At 47.0% G+C, this 24,864-nt stretch overlaps 1 protein-coding gene across 2 annotated transcripts in view; it reads right to left on the bottom strand.

The window, feature by feature from the left end:
- BDNF (brain derived neurotrophic factor) overlaps window positions 1-24,864 on the bottom strand; it is a 41,824-nt gene that overhangs the window by 11,326 nt on the left and 5,634 nt on the right. The window contains exon 1 of one of the 2 annotated variants that reach the window (XM_075755314.1): window positions 8,968-9,204. The exons of the other annotated variant lie outside the window; for it this stretch is intronic. The gene's annotated coding sequence lies outside the window, so the exon portion shown is untranslated. Of the gene's footprint in view, window positions 1-8,967; window positions 9,205-24,864 lie in introns of those variants that run through there. 2 annotated transcript variants of the gene reach the window in all.

The following is a 24,864-nucleotide window of genomic DNA, read 5'->3' as shown; positions in this document are numbered from 1 at the left end:
TTGGGTGTCTTATTTCATGCACACACACCCCTGCTGAAGAAAGTGGCTTTGCTGCCAGCGTACTGTTCTCACTGTAAGAGCCCTTAAGCTCCAAAGGGTAGGTTTGTATATGGGATTTCAGTCATTAAATAAACACTTCTTCAGAAAAACCTCAATACCTGTCCTTTCACATAAGCAGATCCTACTGCCCTGCAAGGAAGAAGAGCCTCTCTTCAGATAGCTGGGGGTGAGGGGAGGAAAGAGAAAGTCAAAATGAGAAACATTAAATTACCCAATTAGTCTGTTGAAAACAGCTAACTGTTCTCCTTCTCCCAAATCTCTGCACAGCACGATAGATTATCTAGAAGTCACCATCCAATTCAAAGTCAAAAGCAGAGCTGTCTTATCAGAGATAATTAGTAGTTCTAGAGAAGAAAAAAAAACACTTAGAAGTTGCAAGAGCAGAGAGACCTGGTACTTATGCTGCTGTGACTCTACACGTGTACATTTCTTGGAGAACACAACTATCAAAGCTTCCAAAGTGCTTTGCAAACATTGACTCTCAACATCCTTAGGTGAGCAGGGACCACATCAGAAATCCTATTTTCCTTCTGGGTAGGCTGAAGCCCATAAAGACGTTTAAACAACTTACCCCAGATTGCACAGCAAGTCACTGCTGAGCCAGGGGAGCCCCCACTCCCAATCCCTCACTTCAGCCACTACACAAAGCTGCCTTAACCATATGTATCATTCACATATTTTGCAAATCTCTTGATGGTAACTTAGATGTCTAACCCAGAAAGAGGCAGGGCAGCTGATTAAAACCTTAGGGGTATTATTTTGAATACATATGCTAGCTCACTTCCATCTGTGTCGTTAATTAGTTCCTGACTGTAGGTTAAATGTAGGGCATGTTGTCACGAGCCCAAGGTGGGGTGGCAGGACCTCCTGCTATTGCCATATGGCTTTTTGTTTCTTCCTTCATTCTTCAGCTTTTAGCCTCATGCTTCTAATTTGTGGGCTCAACCATTATGTAACAAAGAACAACAAGAAAAGAAAAACTAGTGTTTAAAATAGAAATATTCTCCACCATTAAAACCTCTAAGAGGTTTGATTTGAAATGCAACATGTCTCATCCAGAGGCTGCTTTTACCAACAGCAAATTTGCTATGAAATTCAGGAAAGACCTATTCCCATGGAGAACTACTACTGCACAAGTAGGTATTTACCAGTCCTATAAACACAAGCCAGGCAGCTTGCCAGGGACCAAAGGTCGGCCTTAATTTGTATAAAATGGAGAAGAGCAAGGCTATGCCTACTCGTAATACGGATCCTCAGCCCTTCCAGGGGATGAAGCCACTGTAGCAGCACCATCCCCATCAAAACTATGAAAGGAAAAAAAAAAGATGACTGACTTCTGGTCATCTTTTTCCCCTGATGCATCTCCACAGATGCATCTTTTTGTTAAAAATACATATGGCTCAGGACTGTCCTCAACAAAACTATGGATCACATTTTGAAGTATGCCTGAACATGACTAATTACAAGATAGGCAGAGTAACAGCAGCTCCCCTGCAGTCATTTTCTAGTGAGTACAACTTGAATACTAACAGGTCTGGTGGTGCTTTGCAACTGAAGACTTGCTTCAAAGTGTTTAATTTAGAGTAGCCATGGAAGTTATTTATTGTGTTTTTTAGCTCTCATTGCATAGCTCTCCTTCCATTAGCTAGAGGCAGGGGAAATGATTTCTGGTATTTCCCAGCATAATATTCTATAATTTTTGTAACAGTTACAGGAATCAGAGCAAGGAAAAAAAAGCCCCGATATCTGTGTTGAACAAAACTGATTAAGAACCAGGTGATATGACTTCATGCCTGAGGATTATGGAATTCAAGATGTGTCATCTAGATTTGTCAAACTGGGAGGTAGACTTCTTTGAAGGCTTAGACCTCTGCGTAGTTTCTTAGATCTTATTTCTGCTGGGGTTTTTTGTTCTTTTTTTTTTTGTTTTATATGGAGGCACAGGGAATTTACTCACTTATCCTTTTGCAACATCCTTGTTAATCATTAACATTCCTGCTACTTTTGCAGTTACAATGGTAGAAAAGTTTTGTGCTGGGGGCAGCAGATATGAATCATTAGTGCAAAACAGAGAGAAAAGGACTTAAAATGAGTCTTCCAAGGAAGGCTGCTTTGTTCTTTAAATTCAGGTGCCAATCATTAGCTTTTAAGGGGAAAACTATTTTCAGACCTTCTATTGCTAGTCATTACACAAAATTTGTATTTCTGCTAGAAGATGTAAAGCAGCACCTGCTTGCTTATCCTCTTTGCACCATTTCATTGGCAGCAACTCACCAACGCCATACCAGTAAGTACCCTGCTGTTGTAACGAGACGTGAAACATCCTTCTTTGCCTCCCATAGAATAAAAACAACCCTGACATTAGCTGCCAACCAAAAAAATAATCATGCCATTGCCATAAACTGTAATGTTTATAGCTAGAAAAGCAAAAATGGAGAACTTCAGATGTGTTTATTTCTACTTTTGGTTCAACCCATTATAAAGAGAAAGGGCAGTCATGACGTTCAGCAGCAAATTCATACTTCACCACAGTTTCCTGGCATGGGTTCTGGTTAAGTTACCCTTGCCAGCTTGAACTTGTTAATGGCTTTGCTTCCCCCTTCGACTCGCACTGGCTTTCAGTACAAATTCTATCAAATAGCATTTCTCTCTTGGCATTTATGGCTCAGTCAAACTGGATTATCAACTCAAAAGGAATGTAAATAGCAAGTGAAGATCCAAGTCTTAATGCAGGCAGCCAGCAGGCACAATTATCTAGAAATACCGCAAAACAAATCCTGTCGCTCATCCCAACAGTGTCCATACACTTCTGTAGTACAGTGACAGCTATGACTAAGGGGAGGTTGGTTTACTTACTAATCCAGCCCTTGAATAAAGTTTAGATTTCATTTCTTTTCATCTCCGTATATCAAATACTAAACGCTCACCGAGAGCGCCATGGCCAGAGAAGAAGGGTAAACTAAACCATATGGCTACTAAATGCTGCAGCAAGCTTAGAAAGTAAATGGCATAACGAACTAAGGAATCCAGAGATCATAACCTTTAATTCCTTGATCTAGACAATACTGCATTTCTCCAGGAGCTGTTATGTTTAAAGAAAGCAGTGTTTTGATCATGTTAGATAAGGCACAACGTGCACTAGAATTGGCACAAGATTAAGCTTAATTCCCTTTTATAAGATATGTATTATTAAAAAAAAAAAAGACTTAGTCCTGTTCTTATTGTCACAGCCTTAACTGCAGCAACATGCTCCAAGTCTTTTGCTGCTGTGTTAATAAAGAGCATGTAACAGCATTTTGCTCAAGACTTTGCCTAGTTCAATCTTTTTCCAGGCTCCTCCTGCTATGCTACATGCGTGCAAGGGACTACAAGCCTACCTGTAGCCCAGTGCGCACACTGGAAAGGCTGAGGCTGGATGTGGAACTCCAGGTGAGCCAAGGGTAGTTTTTCAAACACTAGTTTGGTACAAGAGCTCTCTCATACACCCTGATATGGTATGAACCATCTGCAGTTGCCTCCTGACTTGAAAAGCAAATACCCCTGTATCATAGCTCCTCTTTTTCCCCAGGAAAACTCTGTTCCCTCACAAGCTGTACATTAAGTACTTATCCCGATATACTTTACATTGACAGATTTAAAGTATTTTACAAAGTTATCAAAACCATAACCTGGAAAGATACGCAGTACATGCAACCAACTAGCGGCTTGCATTTTCAAGGTTCTGAGACATGGCAGTTCTCAACTCCCACTGAGGTTTAGTTGTGTTGGGTTTCTTATTCCACTGGGCATATGATAGCCATAAGCTAGCAGTTGTTATAAAAGCCCCCAAAACATACTGTGTCTGTAAGAGTCAAACAGAAATAATTGCACATGAGATTATGAGTTTAGTGGGTAAAAAAGGTACGTTGTTTCTCTTTATAAGAAGTTTCTCACAAATTACATAGACAACGGTACATATTCTCTCCCAATTGCACAGGACAAACCTGCTACAGCCAAAGATTGCAAAATCAACAGCCCTGAGCTCAAAATAGGAAACTACATCCTAAGAACCAAGAGACAGATGTAAAAAGTGTATTCCATGCTTACAGATTTGAGGTAGCAACAAATACCCACATACCCAGTTTAACTTCGGTATTTAATTTTGAAATTGGGAAAATCCTGGATCTAGTGAAATCAAGCTGAAGGCTGCCAAGTTGATACATTAAGAAAATCAGATTTTTTTTCTATTCCACGAAATATCTATTAAAGGACGCTCCCTACCAAGCAGATTTCAGTGCCAAGGTGGGGGCACCCCCCCCCACCCCCCAACTCAAATCCTTAAGGGACTAGTTCTACATTGCACATTTTCAGTGCAAGCTTTGGACACACTATCAAGTCTCACTAACAGCTGTAACAAGCCAATATAAGTTTGACTTGCAAATAGTTCTTTAGGTGTAGTCTAAGTTCAGCCAGCAAATGATTTACTGAAAGCGATCCTTCTTGTTCACCTATTTGAGCTGCACAAGAAGACTGTATAAAGATTAGTTACCTGCATCACTAGAACAGGATTCGCAGGTACCACCTCAGTTACAGGGTTAACTAAAGCCCACATGCATACACTAACCTTACGCTGCGGAGTAAGAACAATTGGGATTAGCAGCCTCACTCATCTTAATTGTCCAGCCTCACTTGCAAGAGCCAGCCATAGCAGCGTGTTTGGCTCCTGTATCTCTAGGTGGCGGTAGCTGCTCAGATTTTGAGATACCAAGAGCTGCTTATCTCAAATTTAGCAACCAGTATTCCTCCCATCCTCCTAGAATTGCCTTTCCTAATTTGAAATGTGACCCCCTCCCCCATTTCTTCATAATTTATAGTAGTCTGAAGCTGAGTCACAAGGATTTCTGCATTTTCCTAACCAAGTACACAAGAAAAGAAGTGAACTGCCAAAGTATTGAGGTAATTTATAGCGTAAAGCATTGAGAGCTTCTAGTCGATCAAAGGACTCGGAGAAACAAACATAAGAACAATCATGCCTTCTGTTCTGTACAAATGCCACGGCCAGAAATAACTGTCCTAATTAACTGGTTTCAAAAAATGACTTCTCTGAAAGATACAATATTGTTACCGAGGAAAGTATACAGCCTTATGGCAGCTGTCACCGGGGCATGAAAATTCACTAAATGAAGTTTCCTTTTGCTTCCTCCGGTTGTCCATGGTACTCATCTTCAGACAGCTGTAGCCATTTGTGATGCCTAAATTATGCTGTAATGGGACGTTCTGCTACCACTAGTATCAGTGTTACTAATGGATTACAATCACATCAAATCAGCATCATTCCAGCCAGCCCTCTGTTCACAATTTATAAAGGGTAGAAACTGTGCCCAAGATGAGACTGGCGCTTTTTTGGCAAGACTGTTGCCTATTTAGTCAAGTCCATAGCATCTTCAATATTTCAGACTGCTCCATACTGATTGTTACTTTTGGGTGTAGCAGTTGAACTCCACCAGTCTATGGCTGCCTGGTAATTAGGTCCTGAATGTGGACAAGGAGAAAAATATGAGCCTGGCCCTACAGATCACCTACACGTTATGCATATGACTTACAGCCAAAGATAAGACTGAATAAGCATGGGAAACAGTAAGATGTGTGAGCTGACAGCCAGTGGGCACAGCCTACCAGCCCCATCCCAGCTCGTACACGAGGCAATTTGCTCCGTACACACCTGTACTGCTTCCAAATGGTGTACCAGGGAACAAGAGAGTTGTTAGCAAAGCACCTTCCTAGCTGGAACTGAAGACAGTAGGTTATTGAGCTACCGCTTCATTTCAGCAATACACAAAAATAGCTTTGCTTTGGTGCTTTTAAAAGCTTCCTTTTAAAGGGTGTTCACAGCTAAGCATTACCAAGAATGCCAGTGTATGAACTGATCTAAGAAATGATTGAGAGTTTCCTAATTAAGCAGTGTTTTAGCTATTCAGGAGGAACCAAACGCTCACAACATATGCTTGAAAACAGGTCAAGACAAGTTAGCAATTAACCTATTAAAAGCATATATCCTCTTCTAGTGGAGCCTCCACCAATTCACACAATGCCTAACGTGAGATTTCTAGTGTAGGCACAGGGCACATTCTTAGAACAATGTTTCAGCCTTTTATACAAACCAGGAAGGCAGATATGGGAAATACTTTTTTTTTTTTTGGTAATAGGACCACACTTCTTACACAATTCACTCTGAGTGAATTGTTTCTCATCTTCATACAGGCTTACCCATAGAAGGGATGAGAGGGTCTCCTACTCATGAGCCTCTTGTGACCTGCTTTTATACCTGCACCCTGGCAGAGAACTATTATCTGAGCTAGACCTGCAGTTTCTTGTGTTTTCCTCACTGTAAGAGCAGAGTAACAGTTGCAGGAAGTGCTACAGGTACTGCAGGGACTTTTAACTGCAGCTGCTTTCAGCTCAGCATTGTCACTATGTGTAAAGCCTTAAAGCAAAAGCAGAGATCCTTATTTTCCACTATATTCTTTCACATTTTAATGAGTCTTTAAAATCCTTTGCATCTGTGCACTACATTTCGTAGTATTCCAGCATACTGTAGTAGTCCCATAGCACTACACTACAACGTAATGCCTTCATGTTTAAAAGCACGCTGCTTGAAATTAAACTTTTTTTCAGTTTAGCCTTACTCCCTCCAAGATAAAAGTCCTTTCCCATTTTTCTCTACTGTTATATCTGGATTATTCAGATAAAGTGTTCTTGATCCTTCTGACCCGGTTTACCCTGATTTCACAGCCACATAACAACAAGATCTACCCTGCAGCTCCGGAAAGCAGAAAGCACTGGCAACGTGAACAGAAGGCATGCTACTTACAAATGGGTTTTCCCAGCCGAGGTTCAGTGAAGCTGAACATTAAGTGGTAGTACTACAGCAGAAAATTGTTGTGAGCTACAGAGCCTTGTAGAAAGGCTCCTGTATCTACTAAATTGCTGAAACGTCTATCAGCTTCTTCAAAGTATTTTAGAGTTGAAACGGAGCCATTGCTTTGCCCCGAGACCCAGGTGAGAGACGGCACTCTGTCCTGCTGCTCCCGCAGCGGGCAGAACGTCGCAGTTTGCCTTCTCCCTTCCCCTCACCCCGGGTTTGTTTACACAGCCCGTACCCTGTCGCTCTGCGTGCGGGGAGCCGTAGCATCCCCCTGACAGCCGCTACCTCCTCTTGCATGCCAGACCGTGGGATTCGCAGCCTGGGTAGAGCTAAGAACATCCCCTCTGCTTACATTCTCCCACACCTAGACTAACTCTGGGCCATCGCTGGGGTCAAGTTTTCACCAAAGCGCTCGCAGGCAGTGGTCCTGCTCTGCACGCGGAGCCATCGATTTGTACCAAGGCGCTACCTGACACAAACGAGCGGGACGTGCAAGTAGAGCAACAACAAACCCCTTCACTTCTGCTAGCCAACAGCCATTCGGCCAAACTTAGGGCCATGAGAGCTGCTCCTGCCCACGAGCAGGCGGCTCGTTGCCCGGCCCCTTGCTCCTATCTAGAGACAACCAAGGAAATTCATTTTATGTACTTATCGCACCATGAATTAAAGATTATAGAAATACTTGCTGAAGAAAAACGTATCGCCAGGATAGATTCTTTGCATTCATTAGAACTGTGTTACTAGAAACATGAATAAGTAATGACTATTGATCTCGCAATAGTCATAACCTCAGAACAGCAAACTACAATAAACTGAAAGGAAAAGTACATATTTTAACTGCAATGTACAAACCAAGATACCAATAGCACCTCTTAAAAATAAACAACCAAAGCAACCATGGCTGACCGTTGTAACACTTTATCCCATTTAATTTTTTCTCTTTCTTTCTTCTTTTATAGGATTAGAAGCATAGTGCAAGGCTTCCGAAGCATTCATTAAACCTTTGCCAACCAAATTTACCCTCTAACGCCAATTCCACTCTGGCTGGAGAATGTTTCCCACACCAATGTGAAATCAAACCCAGCGGGTTTTGAGGACCAGAGGACCTAACCTCTCCCCTCTCCTCCTCCCCGCGCACCGCCGAGCGCGGACGCACGACCTAGCCCAGCTCCCACCGCCGAGCTCCCTCCTCGCCGCAGCCGGCGGGCTCACCGCGCCCGGCGGAAGGCAGGAGAGGCGGAGGACAAAGCCCCCATGGCCCCGGAATCCCGGTGAGGGTGCCCGGCGTGCTTCGCATTCCAGCGACGGCTGCGCTTCAACAAGTGCATCGCTCCCCTCCCTGACGGCACCTCGCCCGCCAGCGCCGGGGCGGCGCCCGGCCGGCCCCGTCCCTGCCCGCCCACCTCTCCCCTCGCGGCCGCCGCTGCCCGCAGCCCGGCTCCCTACGCTCCCGCCCGCCCCACGGCGGGGTCCCGCCGCCGCCACCGGGGCCACCGCCCGCCCCAGCCCCGGCCCGAGCCCCCGGGGCGCCGCCGCTGAGGGAGGGAACGAACCGGGGCCGCCGCCCCGCCGCGCGCCCGCCGCCAGGGGGCGCCGCCCGCCGCCCAACGGCCGCCCGCCGCGCCCCGCGCAGGGCGCCGCCACGCGGGCAGCGCGCCCCGCGCCCGGCCCCGCCTCGCCCCGCGCCGCCGCCGCCGTCGGGGAAGCGCCCAACGGCCGCCCGGCCCCGCGCTCCCCCTCGCGCCGACGGGAGAGCGCTCGCGCCGCCGCCCCGGCCCCGACAAAAGCTCCGCCGGGCCGCCCGCCCCGCCGGGCACCGGCCGGGCCGACAGGTGCGGGAACAAAGGGGCGCGGGGCTGCCCCGGCCCTCCCCGCCCCGCCGCCGCCCTTCCCGCTCCCCCGACGCTTCGCACCGGCCCGCGGCCGCCCAGCCCAGCGGCCGCCCGCCCGAACCGCCCCCCCCCTCCCCGGCCCCTCAAGTTTCCCGGCGGGGCGCCGCGTACCTCGTCGTCCACACAAAGCCTGTCCGGGTCCCCTCCGGGAAGTCACATCCTCTCCCGGGCGCCCAGTCCCACCGGCCGCCTCCCGCCGCCCCGGCAACACAGGCGGCGGCTCAAGTGTCTCATCAAAGCTTTATGAGGGGCGGGAGGGCAGCGGAGCCGGATCCCCCACCCCCGCCGCCCAACGGGAGCCTCCCGGCCCGGCCCCGCTGCCTCCCCGCGGAGAGGCTTCGCCCCCCGCCCGGGCGCCTCCCGGCCAGCGGCTGCGGCGGCCGCAGGCACCGCGCCGCCCCGCGCTGCCCCGCTTAAAGCCTCCGCGCCGCCTCCCCGGCCCCGCCGCCGCCGCCGCCGCCCCGCCCGCCCGGCCCGGCCCCCGCTCCCCTGGCGCCCCCCGAGCGGCGGGCAGGGCGCGGAGGGGCCGGGCCGGGCCGGGCCGGGCGGGGAGCCGGGGGGGGGTCGGTCCGCCCGCCGCGGGATATTGGTTTACTCCGCCGGGTATTAAGCAAGCCCGATCCATTTAAATATCGCTCCCGCGCTGACCTCTCCGTAGTTTGCCTATTAAGAATGCAATCAAGATAATAACAGGCATTGCTTATTAATGAGCGCCCCAGGTAACGTTACACCGGTGACTTTCTGGAGGCGCGCAGCGGGCGCGGGTGCTCAATCCAGGCGGCCCGGAGGCGGCTCTGCCCGGCCGGGGACCGCGAAGGGGACCGGCACCGACCGCCGGAGCCGTCCGTCGCGCCAGCGCCCGCCGGCGAAGTCAGGGACGGCGGCGGTGCCCGCGGGATCCCGGGCGAAACGCCCCGCTCGGCTCTGCCCAGCCGCCCGCCTGGTGGTTTTCCGTCCCCCCTGTCAAAAATCTGTCTTGCCGTTTCCCCCCTTTTGCCTGTGCAGCAAATACAGTAAATTATTGATAGTGGAAATTGCATGGTGGAGGCAATAATGGCATCCTCTGATTGAGTAGCTCCATTTGATCTTGGTAAAGACAGAGAGATGGCACGCTCCCCGGTCGGGCTGGCTGTGGCAAGCGGGAGCGCACGCGTGTGCTGGCGGGGCGCGGGCGGCGTGCGCCTCGTGCCACGTCCCACGGCGAGAGCCAACGCGGGAGAGGCACCCGCTTCATCCCCAGCCTGGCACGAGCCGCCGTGGCTTCACCTCTGCCCTCCTCTGTCCCCTCACTGGTAAAATTGGAGGTGGTCAATTTTCAGAAGAAGATATCCTGTCTGTTTTATGAATCGATTAAAACAAGTACCTTTCTACACCTTAAAGCTTGGCTGCCATCTAATTGCAATTAACGCCAAAGGCCCATCCGCTTCAGCATGCTCGTGGCCGTTTATTTATACTAGGAGAAATGTGTGCAACTCATTGCTGCCTTCAGACAGTCTGATTGCCTGTGTGCTTTTGCTATGAAACACCTGCATTTATTAGATCAGTAAAGTAATAAAATATCCCAGGCGTTTGAAATTTGAGTACACCTAAGGCCTTCCATATAAAACGGCTTTTAATATATATTAAGGGAAACAATCCTGGTGGTTAATATCCTTTGCAGCTTTAAGAACTTCTCTAAAAATCATGTTCCAGTACCACATTACCATCCTTCTTGCACTTGGGGGTTTGGTTTCATGTGTTTTGAACTGAAAGCGTCACTGAGCTGTGAAGGCAGTTCCACCTCTTTTGTCCCAGTGATTTCCAGTCCAAATCAATTTACAAGAAAGGATATGTTTTTTCAAAGTCCTCACTAACAGCCTGGGCTGTTAGGAATTCCTGTTAGGAATCACGCCCAGCTATTGCTGTCTGATAGACAGTCGCTAATAAAGGTACCTCTTCAGGCCAAGTCCTCCTCGGCTATTTCTGTAATATTCAAATTCTGCCATTAGGAATACATCAGCCATTTCTTTCTGCACTCTAATATGCCAGTATAACCTTCTATCTCTCAGCGATACTGCCAGGTGGATGTTTGAATGCGATTTCAAAGACGGGGATCGGAACTGGAACTTGCTAAGTTAACGTGCATTTTATTTTACGGCTTTGGACATGACACCATTCAGCTTTCCAGGTACGACTGGATTTGTGTGGGTGCTTGATTTCACTAGGGCAGCACGTTTCCAGCAGCCTTTTTTGCATAGCGATAAGACAGCAGAGTTTTAATATTCTGTGTTCATAAGACGACACCTGCAAATGTTTGGATGATCTACCAGTCAAGTTTAACAGCAGCAGCAGAGGCTACTTTAATCAGCTGTAACATAATACATTACACACATGTTATTCCTGGAGGAAGGACTCTTCTTTTGGTACACTAGACATGCAGATGAGCAGCAGCGAGTATCACACTTTAGAGACACTGAAGCATCTGCTGGCTTGTTCTCAGGAGCGAAGGAGAAGGCACGTATTCTGAAAAAGTCTGCTTGCAATCAGAACAAGTTTTTTAATTTTGGAAAGGAAGTGTGTTACGGACTGCCTGACAAGTCCTCGCTCTGCGGTACGCGCTTTCAGCTCGGCTCCGCTAAGAACGTGAGAACCATCGATTCCGGGCAACCATGTGCTGAAATTCCCATTTTGCTCTGCTAGAAACGCACTGCCTTTTGCCCCGGTACAGAGCTTTTCCTGGGGAAGAGGTGTGGTCAGAGAGCTGCTGTATCTTGCTGGTATAATCAGCCCTTTTGGGGATCATTACCAGCCAGTGCTTGATTACTGGGAAAATGAAAAAGTAGTGTAAATAATTATCTGTTTGGATTTTTAATGCACATACAAGCTAGGCTTCATATTTTTCAATTGGGCCCTGACTTCAAGGAGAATTTTGTATGAATGAGCCCCAAAAGATTGGGCCCACAAGGATTTAGTTTGTGAAGTAACTGAGTCATCACATGGAGACACTGCCCTGGTCGGAGCTTCGCTCCTTTGTCCATAAGACGTACTGTAAGCTTAGAGGTATACAGACGCCCTCGCCTTCGAAAGCTGTGGGATATATAGGGTGCAATGATCAGACGTCCCGATGTTTCCCGTGAATTCCCAGGTGACCCCAGAAAGTGTTCTCTCTTGTCACGTCTGCAGAATGACGTCTCCCAACCCGGCTCGGGTGCTGCTATGTTTTCTCGACTTGGGTTGTACAGGCGTCAGAACTGAGTGGCCCTCCAAAGGAAAGCTACACCGCAGGCTGTGTGGGGAAGCAGTGGGCAGGCAGGGCCTTTGCTGGTGGTTTTGGTGGGTTAATTCAGCATATCGAGCCTCCCGGTGTCATTGTCACGGCATGCCCACCTTACAGCATTTACCTTGAAACCGAGTAACTTTTTCCTATACCTAACTAGTTAAAATTCTTTTTCGCATACATAAATTACATTTCACCCTTTTCCGTGCGGCACCAGGGAAAGAGTAAGAAAGAGTAGAAGTACGAGTTGTCAATCAACATAATGTTGATTTATCCCTGCAGCAATATCAGATTGCTTGCAGGGGGGTAAGACCATTGCTTTTTGCTGAATTCAATTTAAACTGTAGCATAGGCACTAATGATGCTGTAGATACTATAAAGAAGAAAGCAGAAGCACGCACATCTGGTTTCTGTCTCGGTGGAGGTTATGCATTATAGTGATTGATGTATGAGGTCCAAATTTACTGATAAACTAATTATACGATAAAGTAGTTTGTGGGGCTTTTAAATTCCCCCATTGCAATTGTAAGAGAAGCAATAAAAAAGTCAATATTTGAAAAGAGCAACATTCTTAAAAGGTCCATAGTTAGTCGATACATAATCGGCGACTCAGTCTCCCCCCACAAATGTATCTTTACACTCCCCATTTTATTCACATAGCATCTTGACCTGTTTTGAATGAGAAAAAGGTCAAGAAGCAAGAATTTGGACTGCCTCTCACTCGGCTGTCAGGAAATATAAACTAATCCTGATTACACAAATGAGAATGCCGTTGATACTCGGGTTTTGACACTGGAGTATTTTTTCTATTAATAATTTTAATTGGCCGAGGTCAGTTCTTATATCACTACAAGCATTTTATGTTTAATTATGTTTATTCATGTTTCCTAGTTACCTATCTTCGCTATTTTTTCACTTTAAAGGGCTGGAAAGTTCATGGAAATAAACTTTTCCGACTCAAGTAATGCTAAAAATTGCAATGGATTATAAACACAATTGGAGGTTGCAGGCACGTCACATTTGTAAGAAGATGACTGGGCTGTGACGCCACTCTCTGATGATTCAGCGATCGCAGCGCACACAGCAGAGCCACTGATGCTCCTCACTAACATCAGCGGGACTAGAAAACCCTCAGCATCTTCAAGGACCGAGCCCAAATTCTGCTCAACTACGTAAAGTCTTTATAATCGGCCAGGCTGTGGCTGAGCGAGATGGAGAGAGAAGGAGGGTGGCGAGTGCTTCCCCAGCCCACCCCTCGCACCCAGGGGTCGGCCAAACTGCGGCCACAGCCTCTCCCAGGGCGTCCGCATTGCGTGTTAATGCCCTGGGGTTGGTGCCACTTGGATCTCATAGCCTCGAGGTTTATCTTGTGTCCAGCCCGCAAAGAGTTGCTCTGGTTCTGGTCTGCAAGTAGCTTGCTGGGTGGCCAGAATATTCCCTGTGCCTTAAATAGCACAGGGTACTTGTTCTTAATATCCAGCGTAATTTCACCTTCGGTGAACAACATCTGCCGAGAGGCCTTTCGGCCTCATTTTAGCAGGGAAAGTATTATGTGAAACAGCAAAGACGGGAATACAAACCCAAAGATCTTTCATTAGACGTAGTTTGTAGGCTGCATGTGTACAGGATAAAGTAATGAAACCTACCCTTTCAATCATAGGCACCGAAACCACAACATTTTTGCTGAAAAAGAATATCACCTAATAGCTCAGAATCGTCACCCTGCAGCTACGGCAAAAGTGAATTAAAAACTCCAACAAACAATTAAAATAATTGGTCTCTTCTCATGTCTGCTAGAAGTATGCCAGCTTTCCATCACATGGGGGGATCTGTACCCTGGATCTTGTCCCATGCCTTCTAGTCAGGGATTTCAGCGCAATTTATATTCATGAAACTGCTTCTATAACAGAGCTCTGTGGTAGGTGCAGATTAGTCTCATGCAAACAAGGAAATGCATGTGTCTATGGTATATAAATTTATTAAGCTGCTCATGAACACACTCGTTCAACGAGCACGCCCTTTCTGTGTTTGTTCCTTGCCACCACTCGGGTAGTTGTCTCTACTGGCATCAACTGTCACAGAAATGGAATATGAGTCATATATGACAACTACCACATACATCGAGTGATGAACACACATGCGCGCACACGCTCCTTCCCATCCAAAAGTGTGTGCGCACTTACCCAGGCAACGTCCCCTTATGTCACAGCTAACCAACACTGTGCGCGCGCCGGGGGAGGACATGGCCGATGAGGAGGGAGCCAAGTACAGGCAGGAGGTGGACGCACATGCTGGCCCTGCCAAGGCTCTGCAGAGGGACCGAACCCTCTAGGTAACTGCAGGAAGGGAGTTAGAATCATAGAATCAGAGAACGGTTTGGGTTGGAAGGGACCTTTGAAGGCCATCTAGTCCAACCCACCTGCAATGAGCAGGGATATCTTCAACTAGACCAGGGTGCTCAGAGCCCTGTCCAACCTGACCTTGAACATTTCCAGGGATGGGGCATCCACCACCTCTCTGCGCAACCTGTGCCAGCGTTCCACCACCCTCACCGTAAAAAATTTCTTCCTTATATCTAGCCTGAATCTACCCTCTTTTAGTTTAAAACCATTACCCCCTGTCCTATCGCAACAGGCCCTATTAAAAAGTCTGCTCCCATCTTTCTTATAAGCCCCTTTAGGTGCTGGAAGGTGCTCTAAGGTCTCCCCGGAGCCTTCTCTGCTCCAGGCTGAACAACCCCAACTCTTTCAGCCTGTCCTCACAGGAGAGGTGCTCCAGCCCTCTGATCAGCTTCGTGGCCTCCTCTGGACTCGCTCCTACAGCTCCATGTCTCTCCTGTGCTGAGGGCTCCAGAGCTGGACGCAGTACAGAGTTATGGGGTTTGGCCCTGGCTGGTGCAAGGCAGGGTTTAACAGCCTCCCCGGGCTCCCTCCCCAAATTTCTAGGACTCCCTTTCAGTGTTTTGCAGGAACCCCACATGCTGCTCAGACAGCGGGACTCCTAAACCAGGCACGAAATCCCTCTTCCCCACGCAGAAGGGCTGGGAGTAGCCGGGAGGATAATTCACCCCTCGCGTCCTGACCGCTCGGTGCCGCGGCTGGTGCGGAGCCGTGCCAGGCTGACCCTGTGCTGCGGGGTGGAGGGCGGCTATCGAGGACAGCGGCACAGCCATAAAGGCGAGGATGGCGCGGAGCAGGAGACAAGAACCGGGCAGCACCAGAGCAACAGCGAAGGCCTGGGTGGAGGTGAAGGAAAGGCACCGTGGCAATGCATAACCAGAAAAAAGAAAAGAGAGAACGAGTCTGACCCAGCAGCAAAATTAAAAGTTGGGTTGATGATTCCCTTATGCTTCAACACTCACTAAAACCGGGAATTCATCTCGCAAGTATCTCTGCATTACTGCTGTTGTTTTGGAGGCATTAAACACCCGGCGCCTGAGCAAAGAGCAAAGTATCTGGGTTGTGCCTGCGAGTATCCAGTGTACCGGCTGTCTGGCGTACGGTGCCCGAGCCCTTCCCCGCTTGCCCCTGACCTCCCCACCAACAGCCCGGCCACAGCTCCGTCGCAGCGGACAGCAAAGAGGGGATGAAACAACAACAACAACAAAAATGCAGGCTCCGAGTGAGTCGCAGACATGGGAAGGGACCAGAAAATCCCCTCTCCCCCAAAGAGGCTGTGTGTGATTCCTCGGGACGGGGGAAACCCGAGCCGAGTGCGGAGAGATTAGATGGCTGGAGATGCACTCCTGTGACGAGTCCGGCCATTGGAGCTCTATGATTAAAGAAGATCAGAAAACTGTTGGTGCACTTGTGGGTGAAAGGTGTTGGGATTGACTCATCTCTCCTTTCCTCTAGGTATTCAGTGGGTTTCAATTAGATGCAATATAGTGGATTATTTTTAATATTTAAAGGGATCAGATTCCAGGGGTTTTATAAACTTAGCCAGGCATCTTGTCAGAGCCGACAGTACGTACGTGCCTTACCAAACCCTCCTCAGTGCGTAACTGCAGAGACCTTACTTTGGGTATGGCCTAAAAATAAGCAAGCCCCCAAAACCCAGGTTTGCAGCCCTGCGAATGCTCCTTTGTAGTTTATTTCTATTTAAGCAACTAAAATCTCCTCTGACATCAAGCTCAGGCACTCTGTTCGCCAGGTGCGGGCTGCTCAGCGATATTGCCCGGGGGGTGACGGGTGATAAGAGATCTAAAGCAAACAGCAGAGATGGAGGATGGGTGCTCAGTGCCAGGGTGCCCACCGCCCACGGGGCCCCGCTCTGGCCCGGAGCTGGCAGGAGGGATCCTCCCCGGGTACGCCGAGATCCTTGGGAATGAAAAGCATGTGTAAACATTAAATAGTTCTTCTAGCTCTCCTGCCCTGCGCTACTTTCGTATTAAGGCATCTTATGCTGCACTTAGATAGCAGTCTTCATCTTCCTAGAGAGGTTAAGGTGCTTTGGCTCCGTCCCTCTGTAAAGCGCAGCCACGTCAATACATTTAATGAGCTGATGTGTTTAAAGATGAATTCAAGATATATATATTTTTAAATAGCGTATTGAGCTATTTTGCCTAAGAAGCAGTTCTAGAGTTCAAAACATTTTCCATGTTAACCATCTAAAGCATGAAAGAGAGAAATATCTGAGGAACAGTAGGTATTTTTGGTAATTGCCAAGTAAAATTATCAGTGCAGCAATAAAAATTAAATAGAGTCCTCAAAATGAAATCCAGACCACATTATGTTCTCCTCCTCCAGTTACTGTGACTTGTGGCTCAAGAAACAAGTACCGGATTAGTTGCATTAAAGCCAAAATTTCCCTTGACTAACACGTTTAATTTGTTTGCTGTCTTTTCTGTTTATTGAACACTTGGGATTGTTAATCTTCCACTAATTTAATGACTGGAACCACATTGTATATAAATGTTGCTACATTCCACTTCGGAGATTAATAGGCAGCCATGTGTCAGTCCGGCAGTTTTCACTTGTCCGGATAAAAGGGATCGTCTGTTTATTTGCAGCGGAGGAGTTCCCGGGCGGCACGCGAGCAACGACAGAGGCCCAAGGTTTGGGTCACCATCCCATTATGTGCTCACCCAGTCCCCAGCACGTATTAATGCGGAGCAAAAGGTGATGACAAAGAGGATGCCATCCCCGCTCCCTTTTTCCTTCCACCATAACGCCCAGCCCAGCCCCAGGAGCGGGATTTGCACAGGAGCCTTTATTTCTCCGCATTGGCTAGATGAAATGATTTAATTGACCTGCCCTGCAGAAGTGCTTTAAATAGTAATTAGTACCAGTATACGTATTTGTGGTACCCCTATTAAAATATTTTTTTTTCTCCTCGCAAGTACAGTATGAGAGTAATTGGATGCGCAGCTGGTTCTCTTTCTGCAGCATGTGGACTATCATTTATAGATGCTGAGAGATGGAAACAAAGCACAGGGCGGATGTATGGCTACTCTGGAATTCAAAAATCCTGAAATATATATTCAGAAAATCAATACAAATTTTAAGATATTTTAAAATCGCTTCCCTCAAGATCTACACCATTTCTCAAATGGGAAAACATATTGATTTCTGTGGCCCAGGAAGAAGCCATCCTGTGCAAGGACAGGGTGGCTCTGAAGGGGTGGTTGTGGGGCAGGAGCATCCATCGGCGGGGACACCACAAAACCGACGCACCAGAACGACAAGCAGGAGGAAATCAATCGAGCACGCCCGATACGTGTTCTTGGAGCGCGGCAGCCCGCTCCCACCATCCAACATCTCACAAATGGGCTGACCCACGGTGCCTTAGCACAGGCTCCTCTCCTATCTTTTGCTTCCACTTGACGTGCCCAACATCCCTCTATTTTTAGGGTTGGATGCGACTCAAAGACTACTTAAGTAAAATCCACCCCTGGCTTTGGTGAGACATTTAGTGGGGTTTTTTCTTGGTGGTTCAGGACCTGTGCCATTGGAGTATAAATTCGTAAAAAACGTTATCTACATTTATTTCCTAGACACTGTTTATTTTTCATATAGTTTATACAGCTGAAACGTAAAGGCTTCAAGGGAGTGGTAGCTTTAAACACCTCTTTGTATTTCATTAGTTAGCCTATTTAATCTTCTATAATTTATTGCAACTCACAGTTGTACTGTATGGCTTTATTGTGCCTTCACTTAGTTGAATATAAACACCACTGAAGTCAACAGGAATGCAAAGTATTTAAATCAGGAGAGAGATGAGTGCTAGATTTTAAGCAAGGACTCTGCAGCAAGGCATTTAAACCATTATTTTAGACTTTAGTTACGTTTCTGTTTGATGCTTTACCCTGCTACATGCTCCGAGCAGAATCCCTTTCCCTTCCAGGCATGTATAGCTTCTTCCCCTTTGGTTTCTTAATTTGGGTTAGATCCCATAATATGAAAAATATACTCTGATATTGCACCTAGAGCACATTGATGAGGCCTAAAGAGCTCTTCTGTGATGGGAATTAAGATCAAAAAGGATATGGAATTTAAATATTCAACATTTTTTCTCAGATATGAAACAGAAAAATTGTTTTGATGCAAAAGTCATTGCGACAGAATATGTTACTTAGACTCTGGGACCATATTAGGGTAAAATGGCTTTTTAGATAGGAATTGCACTGAGAGAAACTCCTTCATATGGAAATTATGACATTTTGTCTATTGCCTCTTACTAGAAATGTTTAAAAGATCTGTTGAAAATATTCTTTTAAGAAGTTGTATCAAGATAAAAGAAAGTAAATAAGAACCGGTATAATTTAGAGGCTTGTTTCTGATTAGTTTCTTGATTTACGCCCTGTTAATGGCCAGAAAATTGCACCAGTTACCAGAGTTGGGGAAGCATAAATGATAACATGGTTTATTTTGCAGTTTGCTGTGCTTTTGTCAGGCCCTCACCCTCACAGTAAATGAACATTCTGTTAATTCCATGTACTGATGGGCCTAGAGAGACGCGGGGAAAAAAGGCTGAGCCCAAGTTCTAACACAAATGAAAGACGAGTGTACGAAAAACACATTCTCCCTGTCTGTTTGACAAACTGGTCCCAGACCTCCATCTGAATTTAGCCGATCGATTTTTAGCTAACCATTGATCTTCACTAACATCCCACAAAAAGCACGGACTCAGAAGGCGGCTGACAGCTTCCCCCATCAAGGTTTCGGATACAGCCAGGCAGGACACGCTCGCAGGCGGCCGAGGGATTGCTAAGCCAGTTTGCCTGGAAGATGGACCTTTCGTCCGGTGTTCCTCGGGAAGCACCGCTATTTGTTTTCCATCCAAGCACTGCTCTCCCGGCATGGGCCAGCCCGGGGCTGCCGGGGCTCCAGCGCCATCCATCATTTCTGCTTACCCATCATCTCCTAGTGCTCCCCCACCTCATCGCTGGCAGGGGATCTGTGGTGGCCCCCGGGATCCCTGCGGGGCCACCCTCCGGCCACATGACCCATTAGCCCAGGGACCTGCTCCAGGCCAGCGCTAACCCAGCAGCGACAGGGATGGGTGTTTGTGATAGTTTAAAGTGCCTGTGTAAGTGTGTTGTATGCTCCTGCTCTGGGCTGCATTCTGGTCCAGTGCTTTCCCTCTCCTCTCATTTCCCAAAGAGAGGGGTATGTTAAAATTAATCTTTATAAATAACCTGGTAGAGTCTTCAGATAAAAGCTAACAGCCTCCATGACTTTTTTTTTTTTTTGTATTGTTATAACAAATAGGGCTTTGGGAGTATTCTCAGGTACCTAAAGCACATCCCTTCTGTACATGCTTGAACCATACAACCCTATAATTCTCCTTCCCTATCACTTGCCTATCTGTGTTACTGTATCTCCATCTAGTCTCTGCCTTGCCAAGCAGTGACAGTGCCTATGAGAATGGATAAAGGAAATTTAACTCAGCCACAGCCACAGGTGCCTCCTCTCCGAGGGTGCAACCGGGCTGTCACTGTGGGAGCGGAACTTGGGGGTGCGGGGAAGGCTCGTGGCCACGGCTCTGTCCCACCACAGCAGTGGTGCCCTGTCCTGGCCCAATGTCTCTGAGTGCCTGTGTCTGAGAGACTAAGCTGCCTTTTTCCAGGAGGAGTCAAAGGTGAGGTTGGACAAGGCTTGAGAAGAGGTTGACAAAACTCACAGTGATGCTGAGGGTTCAGGCTGAGCACCTGGAGCACGCCAGGCACCTGCCTCATTTCTTCCCCCCAGAGACCCCTCCATGGAGCTCCTTCCCTCACATCACACACCACCTCCTCTTCCAGAGGCTCTCCATGTCCTCCCCCACCCCTTCCCTATGGTCGCTCATATCAGGGGCTCTGCGCCCTCCAAACCACCTTCTTGCACTGACCTCCATTCCTCTTTTCTCCATTCCTCTGGCTGTGGGAACCACTTAGAGGTCTGCAGCGAGGGCGAGCGGGAGGTTATTGCTATGCAGGGGGGTATTAATGCCCCCCCCCAATTAGCTCTGTGAGCTGAAGGCAATTCTCAGCTTCATGGAGGCGGCTGATCCTATGCACAGGGTTTCAGGGGTTACCCCAGCCTGCAAATCGCGTTGGAAACCCGAACTGAGAGAGATAAAAAGACAAACCGATCCAAACAAGACTCGGCTCCGTGGCTGCATCATCCCCAGTATGTCCTGGAGGAGGACGCACTGAAGTCTGCCCGACTCTCTGTTTCTGAGGGAACTGGCATAACGCACATCATCATCATGGTGTTTACAGCCCTGGCAGAGGCGAGCCGGGAAGTTCTGCTGCTAATCAGAGCCCCAGGCAGCTGTCACACACAGGCAGCAGCTGCTGAAATGGCCTCTGGTGGTCAAGGAGGCGAGTCAGTACATCGCCTTGCTCTTGTGCTATTGCTCTTGGATGGGCTGACTTGCCAAGGGGACGGTACGGAGCCGAAAGAAAATTTTTGAAAGGTCCATCGTCTTTGGCTTTCCTCCTGGCCTGAAGCGTATGCCTTGCATTAGTCTGAATTTCCTCCCCTCTTTGTCTGGAAAATCCCTATGAATAACTGAATATGAAATTCTGGCCATTTCAAATTAATTTTCTAGCTTTGCCTTAAAAAGGGCTTAGCCTTCTTGTCAGATGTTTTGGTTTCCTTAATATTTGGGAGCCAGCAGAATTTCCTTCAGGGAATGCTGCAGAGAACCTTTGATGGGAAAGTAGATGATAAAAATAACGGTTTGGTGCCAAAGGTGGTAGCCTGGGGATTAAAAGCCCCTCTGAAGTCAGATGTGTTCAGGTCTTTGAAAGAGCTCAAAAAAAAAAAAAAAAAAAAAGGCCAGAAAAGCAGTGGGTATCCTGGGCTATGACCATGGCTGGGCAGCTGATGACTGAGTCTAGGTGAAGGATTTGGGAAGAGGAAAACAACAGGTGGTGGGCGGAAAAAAGCCCGAGAACCAGATCTGCCTGGGGAATAGGTGGTGGATAGAGTGACCGACTGCTGATGTAGAAGCAAATACCACGGAGAAAGAGAAGAATCAGGTGAATCTATGATTAAATTCTCACCTCTTGCTCCACCAAGGCCTTTGTGAAAGACTTACAATAAAAAAAATCCCAAACAAACCTAAGGTGCTTGTTCCCTTGGAAGAGGATGAGAGCAAAACCTGTGACAGATTAGTCATGTCACTTAGGTCTTCAAATACCACGATGAATGATGAGTGTGGTATAAGGACTTAGAATAACTTAGTCAATAAACCAAATTTGGGACACAAAGAGATTCGTACCGGAAATACTGTGAGATTCACTCCTTGTGCGGATGACTTTCTACAACCAATAAATACATTGTTCTTTTATTTTTCTCTGATGCAATAAATTTTCAGCAATTGAAGAAGGGGTATCACACTTCAGGCTACAGCAAGTGACATGTACAGAAGCAAAAGGCATTGGATGTATCATCATCCACTGGAAAATGCCAAATCCAGAATTTAGCCTTGCTTAAAAACTGCTAGGGCTTTTTGTTTTCCTGGCCAATACTATTTTATCAGATATCTGTTTACAAAATTCAGCCAAATATCCTCTCAGATGGTTTTATAAACTTTCAGCAGATGTGAATGAACACGTATTTGACAGACCCAATTAAGTGCCTAAGCAGCTCCAGTCTCTTGACCCCTGCTCACGACTCTCACTTCATCCCATTCTCAGTAGAGTTGGTCAGGTTTCAAAAGGTATTTGCTGTCAGAAATCAGCTGCCTTTTTTTTTTCTTTTGGTAACCACCTGTTTCCCTGAAATCCATTGTCTTTTCATGATATATTTGGTTTTGAATCTGAATATTTTATTAAATGTCATTGTCAGACTTTTGATGATAGAGGTAAATACTGAAAGCCTCTTTGAACACCCTGTAAAACAATATAGAACTGAGTTTGTGTTGAAAATATTGGAAAAAAAGATAATTTTGAAATGTCAACGACTTTTGAAAGTCTGTCTACATTGTCAACGTGGCCTTTTCTGGCTCCTCAGGGAAAACCTGAATGGGAGCTGTGATAAATATAGAATGACCACTGGGCCACCATACAACCTTCTTCCATTGCTGCTGTTTTAAGGAATGAAACATGTAAAAGAATAAATAAACCTGAATGCAGGATCAGGCCTGAAGTCGATGCTTTGACATTTCCGTAGCTGTACAGGTTATTAGAATAACACACAGCAACACTGAGTATGTTAAGCTATACTGTTATGTCTTAGGCACGAGCCATCCCCATCTAGACAGCCTCCATCATTCACTTACTATTCACAAGTGTTTCTTAAAAAAAAAAAAATCTACTTATAAAGAAGGTTGATTTTTTTTTTTTTTTAAATTTATGGTATTTTTTCACCTTAGTCAGTGCTCGTGGAGGGGTTTGGTAACACCTCTGCATTGCCGATGAACAAACGGAGGCAAAAGAACTGGGAAGACCCGCCACATAACGCAAAAGCTCTATAGGAACCAGCCTTTATACTCTGTGGGTTATTAATGGAGGCAGCCGAGGAACCAGCCTCGCTGGTCTTCCCTCCGCTCCGTCTTTAAAGAGGTGTATGACCACGCGTACAAAGCAAACCCCTTGGACACTGCCCATGTTCTTCCTTGCTAAACGGATGAGAGAAGGGTTAATCCTGAAGCCTTCCCACTGCCAGGGTCCCTTCCTCCTCAACATACCTCAACTTCTTTTTTAAACTGCTTCAGCTTGTATTTTACCATTTGTTATAATAATGGAGTCTAGTCAGAAGCTTGTGGCCCCATAAACTTTAGACATAATTTTAACTATGTCAGCTTTAAAAAGTCAGTATCTGCCTCATCAAAGGGCAATCATGTCCAATGTGGGTGTCTGTGCCAATTGTGTTTTGAACTGCAGCAATAATCCAACCAAACCATGCAAAGAGCTTTTCTACACCCACATTTCTTAATTATCATCATGAGACTGAGGTAGCTGAGACCAGATCTATAATATTTTCTGGATGTCAAAATGCCCACACACCTTCTGTAATCCTTGTGCTACCAGCCCCCTTTCATATTGCTTTTCGCTGGTCCATCTAATTATCTATTACCATGACTGTTTACTGCATTATTCCCGAGTCCCACCAAGGCTTGCCAGGAGGAAGGGGCTCTGTTTAAGGAAAAGGAAACAACTTGTCTGATGAGACCTCCTTAGCTGCACAACCCTATAAACATTTTAGTGGATGATAAACCCCTCCTCACCCCTTGCAGAAACAAACCATTATTTTTTTACAACCAGGTGAGACCTCGGGCTTTAAAAGTCTCTGCATACATTGCATCCATAAACAATGAGTTTTCTTGGGAGGTTTGGGGTCTATTTCCCGTTTGGAAATAAATAAGTTCATTATTTTTGCATGTGCTACAGTCAATAAGGATCTGAAATGGGAAAGTAGCGAAAATGTTATGACTTAATGAACATGTTGCGTAATCATTCTTGCCAAATGTCAAAATAAATTGGAGGCCAGAGTGTACGGTTTACGCTTGTTAAATTGGGGTTTTGTGTGCTATTTTGGGAAGGAAGAAAAAAAACCCAAACCACCAGCAACCCAGACAGACCAGACCACGAAAAGGTAGGGGGAACAGAAAGTACACACTTGGCCGCTTACGGCAAGACCTTGGTCCATTACAGTCCCACCGCTAACATTCCCCACGGGAGACCAAACAACAGCCTGGGACTGTAGGGAAACCACTTACCGACAGAAGAGTTGGCTCTATGACAAACGCCCCGGCCCCGAGGCTCTCCGCTAGCCAAGGAGGAGCAGGGGCCAACCCCCCGCAGCCCGGCTTACGCCATGGACCGGACCCGGCTAATCCCCGCCTCCCCGGGAAGCATCGAGCTGCGCCAGGGGTGAAAATCAGTCACGTCCATTAACGACTTCAAAAGACATTTTTCATCAGGAGACTATGAGTTTGCGTTTCGCCATAAAGTTCAGATGACAACAGGAATAAAGCCACTGGAGCCAGATTTCGCTTTTGCTGGAGGCTGTTGTGAAATGTCTGTTCACTTCTACAGGTATCCTGTCGAATCTGGTTTTGGCACAGAGGTACTGAGAAATGCAGGTTTTGCCTACGTTACGCTAAGAGTTTTCTGTTTGTCCAAGCGATGAGTACCTTGAAAGCTCCAGGTTTGGAAATACCCACGCAGCCGAGGACCCGATCCTTTGAACACTGAAGCGTGTCACGGCTATTTTCCCTTTGAGATTGCCTCAGGAAAAGACCAATTAGGATTATGTGATAAGTAAAATTACTCCCATACTTACGTGATTAGGAAAATAGGTCTCTCAAACTGCATG

Source organism: Balearica regulorum, chromosome 5 (genome assembly GCF_011004875.1).
Source record: "Balearica regulorum gibbericeps isolate bBalReg1 chromosome 5, bBalReg1.pri, whole genome shotgun sequence".
Classification (NCBI taxonomy): domain Eukaryota; kingdom Metazoa; phylum Chordata; class Aves; order Gruiformes; family Gruidae; genus Balearica; species Balearica regulorum.
The sequence above is the reverse complement of the archived record's forward strand: the minus strand, read 5'-3'. Positions and strand labels throughout refer to the sequence as shown.